General features: G+C 38.4%; 2 protein-coding genes across 2 annotated transcripts in view; one reads left to right on the forward strand and one right to left on the reverse strand.

The window, feature by feature from the left end:
* The window catches only part of LOC134852943 (nicotinamidase-like), a 484,331-nt gene that overhangs the window by 381,773 nt on the left and 96,675 nt on the right, over nucleotides 1-5,883 (reverse strand). The gene's annotated exons all lie outside the window — the stretch shown is intronic.
* The window catches only part of LOC134852940 (uncharacterized), a 343,687-nt gene that overhangs the window by 176,802 nt on the left and 161,002 nt on the right, over nucleotides 1-5,883 (forward strand). The window lies entirely within an intron of this gene.

Below are 5,883 nucleotides of genomic sequence, written 5' to 3' on the forward strand. Positions count from 1 at the left end.
ACTTTTGATACGAAAGTAACGGAACATTTGTGCTCGGGGTGGTTTTTTTCTTCAGACAAATTTTGACTGGTTTAAAGATTGCCAATCGTATAAAGACTACGACGTGTAAACGGAACATAATCCGTCTTAAAATCGTTCCAAAATGGTTGCAGGAAGCTTATTTGAAAAAATGATTTGTAACTAGGAGCAAAATTTATCACTTTGTATCGTATATTGCGTGTGAGGGTGTTGGTTTTCACAAAAAATCTCAAATAAAAAAATATTCATTTCACTTCTAGTGAATTTTTTTTTCAAATTATTACTGCCCCAAAGGCCTTATAAGGCAGTCGGAACAATAAGTGACACTATGAATTCTCATGTGTTTGGTTTTATTGTGGAACCATGGAAGTGACTCTCTCGGTGTTAGTCGTGGAGTTCCAAACATCCGTTAAGCAGCGAACTGTTGTCAGTTTTGTTTCATCGGTATTCGACCCTATTGGTTTGGTGGCTCCCTACACGATAGGGACCCGCCTGCTTCTTAAAGACATTTGGCATAAAACTGAGCAAAAATGGATTAATCCCTTACCAGAAGCGCTCCGAAAGCAATACATTGGGTTTGAGTGGCATTCAAGTATGTTTGTTTTAGGAGAAATAGCCATTCCCCGAGGCTTTTTCAGTAATCAAATCGATCAATGTAAGCTCCATATGCTTGAGGATAGCCTGCAAGATGTGTTTTGCGCGGTTGGTTTTCTTTGTGCCCGGTTTATAGAGACTCAAAAAACTGACTTTGCGATCGTTTTTAGTAAGCAAAGTCAGCACCAATGAAAATTTTGTCCATTCCGAAACTGGATTTGCAGGCAACCTTGATGGCGTCTAGGTTGTAGGATGATATACTCCGGCCTTTTTCAATCAATGTAACCCGCATCTTCTTGTGGACCGATAGCACCACGGTGTTACAATGGTTTCACTCCGTCGATAAAATACCAATTTTTGTCGCAATCCGTGTTTGTGAAATAGAGTAACTCACCACTGTGGATCAATGGTTTCAGGTGAAAAGTGGAAAAAATGCCGCGGACACTGGGACACGCGGAATATCGGTGGAATTTCCTTGAAGAAAGCAGTTGGGTCAGGGGTCCAAGTTTCCTTTTAGGCAATGAGTAGCATTTCAAACCAAATCTGGATGTTGTTGACGTATCGATTTTCAATCAGTTTTTATGGACTGGGCTATATGTTCAACGAATTTCAACGGGTCGTAAACTCACTTTGAAATAACATTCCGTGCACAAATTGTTATATACACGACATACTGTTGGCATCAAAGTGATCTTTAGATGAACATAAATCATTTGTAAATGTAATTCTAACAATCCTAGACAAAAACAATAGGGCGGTGGAATGGGGAAAATTTGCATTCTCTCAGATCGAAATACAATGGCTAGGTTTTAGGATATCGGGAGATGGAATACGACGGTTGGTCGGTAAAGGTAAAGCAGACGCTGTCAAAAGCCTTCCAATGCCCAAGAACATTACAAATTGCATTTTTTTTTCAACTCGTTCAGCCGGTACGTAAAGTTTGTCCGAACTTATTGTCTCTGATCTCTCCACTTAACCCCTTATTTGAACAGAAAATCATGGAATAATAGCCATTCGATAGCTTTTAAAAAGTTGGAGTCTGAAACTTTAAATATTACAGAAAACAGCCACTTTGACATTAAAGAAAAAACGAGATTAAAAACCGACCCTTCCCATGGTGCAACTTTGGAACAATTTCAAGGGGGCAGCAGAGAACAATTGCATTTGATTCAAGATTTCTAAGCAATCACGAAAAGAAATATTCCATCAATGATTTTGAACTGCTGGGCTTATTGTGGGCCTCAGAACAATTTAGGAACAATCTAAACGGTGCAGATTTCGCAAAAAACCATAAAGCACTACTTTCGGCTCTTTCATCAAATCTTAGTAGAAAAAAATATGCTATGCATAGCAGACAAACCCGTTGGGTAAACAGAAAATCACTTTTTACCTTAAAAGTTTCTCGTATACCAGGCAAAGACATGGGTTTTACCTATCTTTTATCTAGATAAGTGATAGCCCTCTCCTTCTCCCTTTCTTATTACGACGAAGAGTTTGTAGTTGCTTCAGTGGACAGAATTCAGAATATTTTATCTAATAGAGATTGTTTTAACCCTGTTTAAATAAATTCTGTAGATAGACCGTCGTTCGCTGTGAATACAATCACATTCATTAATAGTTATATCCCGTCGGTAGTTGAAAGTTCAAGCGATCTGATTGGTCAAGATTCCTATAGAAGCTCTTTAGCTTTTTTCAACTATAAAATTATTGCCGCTATCATCTCTTGTATTGCTCAGTCAACAAAAATTGAAATATTTTTCATAACAAAGCAGAAAATTGCTCTTCAAAATGCTTACCTTAGGACAATTCTAAATTCAATTATATAAGCATTACATCCTCGGATAAGGTCCTTTTATATTTTATGATACAATACAATTACTTAACTCCCCAAAAGATGAAATCCATCGGACAGAAAGGATGGACAGAGCTACCGGTCCACTAGTTATCATAACGGAAAAACGGAAGATCTCAATGAAAGTCAAAGACGACTACGTACGACCATGTAAACATCCTGAAGAAATTTGAATCGTAACTGAAGCTACCCAACCCCCCTAATTCCAGAAGAGGACTGTTTAAAGAAACTACTCCAGATAATGACGAGGGATGAAAAAATAAATTGGGACTTAATCCTTACAATCGAAAACGGACGACCAATGGTCATTCAAGGAAGTTAGATGAAAAATTACGAAAAAGGTCTCCAAGTGAACGCCGACCTCTTTTCTTGGATAATAAAATAGATGTGCCAGCAGCCACTTGGGGAAAAAAATTTAGCTCCATGTTACACGAGATACATCCGGACCAATTTGAATGAAGTTCTTGGCCGAATATACCTGGTGGCCTCATATCTTCCGAGAGATATATCATCACGGGAAGTCATGTAATCAGGGCCTGAATTCGGTAAGATCTCGATACGGATCATACCACAAGCTTCCCACGTTAGCGTTCGCGAACGAGGAAATAAACTTAGACTTCGCAGGACCAATTTTTGTTTTGGTGAACAAAAAAAAATATATTTTTCTTTGAGTTGATCTTTTTACAAAGTTTCCCTCGGCGAAACTTGTCAACAACACCACATCAAAATCTATGTCAAATTCTTCGTACAATTTTTTTTTGTAAACGATTACTGTCATCTTCACGGATTTCCATAAGAATTAGACTCGATCATGGTTCTTGTTTTTTAACCCACCGTTTTAAATCCTTTTGTAAAAAAAATCAACATCGAAAGCACTTTCTGTACAATTTGTGATCATAGATCTTAGGAGCTTGTGGAAAGACTTCTATATACCGTTAAATCTAAATTATCGATAATTTCATTCGAATCACCAAAACCTTTGTGAATTTCTTCGATCGAAAATATTATTGGGAACCTCAGCATAACAAACAATTGTCAATCGCATTACCCCCTTTGAGAAAAACGGCGAACACCAGATGGAAAAATCTGATTTCCTTTGATTACCGTTTAGATAAAGGAAAGTCTTTTTTAACTGACCATCGGGTTAGAAACTGGGAACTGCTAGATGAGGCGGAAGACGGCTAACTGGACGCCGACACGGAGATGCAAACAGCTTCAGAGGACAACTTGCCGCTAGCTCTCACACTTTCAAGGACTTACGTGACGGAAACCCATAGCCCGAGCAAAGTCAGCAGGCACACTAAAAACTAGCCTCTAAGGCGGCCAACAGAAGGTCGGCCAACAGAAAAAAAATGCGGACCCTATTTAAACCTGGTGAAGGATAACGTCACTGATTCTTCTGATCATACAATAACGCTCGACAATGGCCCCAATTAACGTAAATCGAACTTGGTTTTCAAAGGAAAACTGCTTGACGGCCCCAAGAAACCCGTCACGAACCCTGCACCCATTGGGCATAACCTAACCTTATCTTCGAGTTTAGCAGGGAAGAGGAAATTATCACCACCGAAGAAGACCATCGGTAGGGACCAAACTCAACTGAGGCAGGGCACTACAGGATTGGTCACTCCTTCTCGAGTTTCCGTGCTACCGACAGAGTCAACAATTGCACACGACTCACCGTGAAATACCTCAGGTTCCTTTTCATCTGTAAACCTTAACTCTTGGGATGGGATAATCAAGGACTACTTTGATGATATGTCAAATATTAACTTGCCGTTCAGACAGCGAGCCGGGTCGGGACCTAACCATTAGTTAAACATTACAGGTGACGACCATATACGCACAATGCTCTCTCCTTCTCCTGGACCCGCAGAACACCCCGTAGACCTGGAAGCTCCCTAATCGGTGACGAGAGAGTGATCAGAAAAGAACCCGATACTCTTAGACACTACCCCTGTAGAACCTTCCCCAGCGGAGTATCAACCAAGGTCGTCGAGACCTCGTAAAACTGTGGGTCCACCCAAATTCTTCGGCGAATGAAGATACATAGATAAAGTCCTCGAAAAATAAGGCCCGCTTACAGAAGTTATCACGTTAGAGGACGATCCACATACTTCCCCGAGGGCAAACGTTTCTTTTAACTCACCTTAAGATTTCCCTACGATACTTGCAGATGTACCTTCGCAAACCACTTTGGTCGCCGAAACTGCTCTATCTTGGTCCTCACAAAAATCCACCACACCGGGACGAGCCAGCCATATCCCGATCCAGACTATACTGGCAATTTCATCATTCGAATCCACTCCCTCGCCTCAACATACAGCAGATTGAAGATTTAGACAAAACTAGCGAAATTGAAGATATAGACAAAACCAGCGAAATATCCTCTACAATCGATTCAGATCTGAAACATCGACCTAACGAATTTAATTAAAAATTCAATTAAAACTCTCAGGACTTTATCAATTTTGTATACTGTTGAATTCTATATTCTTTCTTTTTAGCTTGCCTTTATTATTTTTCTATATTGCTCTGTACATATTAAATGTAAATCTCGTAGTTTAGATTTGTTTTTTTTTCAATCGAGACACCTCTGTAAGTTCTGTATATTCACCCATGTAGATTTGAACGTTCCAAAATTTCAATTGTAGATTTCATTTTTGCTTGCTGTTCTGTTACTCGCTTATGATGCAATAAAATTTCTTCCTACTTTGAAAGGGGAAATGGGTGCATATAGAATTAGTTTTAGTTAATTGTAGTTTTTGAAATTTTTCCGGTAGGAAATGTTGTGATTTGTTTTTATGATTATATCCTTATGACTTTCGGTATTGATTAGATACCAGTCAACACATCGCATGAATTGACCATCGGTTGATCACTGTTAGTTGGTGTTAGTTTTAGAATAGAACGTTTTAATTCACACTTCATTTTACTTCTTTTATTCTGCTTAGTAATTGTACTTAATCTGTACATACATACCTAGATTAATAGAACACTTTATTAGCGTCCTTTATTTCCGAAAATGTTCCAAAGTTTGAAATCTAAAAATTTGGCAATTTCGAATCAAACAGGATTCATTTTAAATCAACTTTCAAAGAAATGCGATGTCTGGCTAGTAGATGCCTTTTTTGTTAAGGTCTTTGAATAGTTTTTGTCTTTATCTGAGATAAAGCTTGATTTTTGAAACTCTTCAATGATTGAAATTTATCTGGTTAACAAATTAACAAAAAAACTAGGATTTCTACCCCTTAGGTAGCAACTGAAAAATCTCCAACCCTGGAAATAGAAACAATTAATAAGCATAAGAGCTTTCTATTGAGAATCATAAATTTGTTGCATTCTGATTGGTCGAAAATTGGAATAACTAAGTTTACATATTAATCTTGCTCGCATTCTTGAAAAAGGGGTGGTGCAGA

Source organism: Symsagittifera roscoffensis, chromosome 8 (genome assembly GCF_963678635.1).
Source record: "Symsagittifera roscoffensis chromosome 8, txSymRosc1.1, whole genome shotgun sequence".
NCBI classification, from domain to species: Eukaryota; Metazoa; Xenacoelomorpha; order Acoela; family Convolutidae; genus Symsagittifera; species Symsagittifera roscoffensis.